This window comes from Rhagoletis pomonella, unplaced genomic scaffold (assembly GCF_013731165.1).
Source record: "Rhagoletis pomonella isolate Grant_MI unplaced genomic scaffold, Rhpom_1.0 Rhpom_scaffold_00001, whole genome shotgun sequence".
Lineage (NCBI taxonomy): Eukaryota > Metazoa > Arthropoda > Insecta > Diptera > Tephritidae > Rhagoletis > Rhagoletis pomonella.
Window position 1 is genome coordinate 34,553,180 of NW_023458555.1, and position 1,065 is coordinate 34,554,244.

Below are 1,065 nucleotides of genomic sequence, written 5' to 3' on the forward strand. Positions count from 1 at the left end.
TACTTGCATACAATAAGAACTAAAATAAAAATTTTTTTTTTTTCTTTTTTTTTAAACACCAACCAAAATTGTATATAACACGTACGCAATAATTATCCAACGCCTCGATTTATGCGATTTTCGATAAATTATTTTATACGCTGTTGACCGCTGCTGCTCAATTGGCTATACGCTTACGCTTTTTTTTACTTTACTTGATTTCAATTCGCTTTGGTGTATGGCTTTTGAACACTTTCAACTTGAAACAATTTTTATTTACTTTATTTATTTATTCAATAATTTTAATTTTTTTTTTTTGTATTTTTTGCACGTCAGCTGCTTTGAAAACTAAAAACATGCGCGCACATAAACACCAACACTACTAGCCAGGTACTACCAGCACTGTTTTTGTTTTATCCGCACTCCGCTCAATCGTTCTTTTCTACATACATATATATATTTTTAGTATGCAACGATGTATGGACGTTTGTAGTTTCTTATCGCACACGTCTAACGCCCACACCCTCTCGTTCGTTCTATAGTTATTTGCTTTGCTGTTTTTTTTTCTTTGGTTTTTGTTGTTGTTGCGTCGTTTTGCCGCAACGTTGAAATTCATATAACCGTACCGAACCACCGATCTCCACGTACTCAGATACTCGAATGAATAGCCACTTGGTGTGTTAGTCAGTGTGGCGGCCTGGAGCCCCACTTGGCTGCGCGATACATGCACACTCACACCCACACAGATACGAGCAATGGAGGCAATGTGGAGAATCACTTACTTGATCGTAAATTGTTGACTGGAAGCGGTTGATAGCGCAAAGCGTGTGTGATTGTAGCATTTTTAAGAGGCATTCGTGAGTTGAAGAGTTTTGGCGGCGGCTGAGTGCAAGAGAGAATGAACTCAATTTTTTGATGAGGTTAGATGAAGCCACCGAATTGGCCACCGATCGTTCCTAAAACATGAAAGTCATTTTTAGGTGGGCAGCCCGAAAACAAAGCAAAGAAGAAAAGTTACCGAAGTAATTAATACCTTGCCTCCAGTTTAAGCAGGAAGCCGGTAATACCACCAGTAGATAGAACATC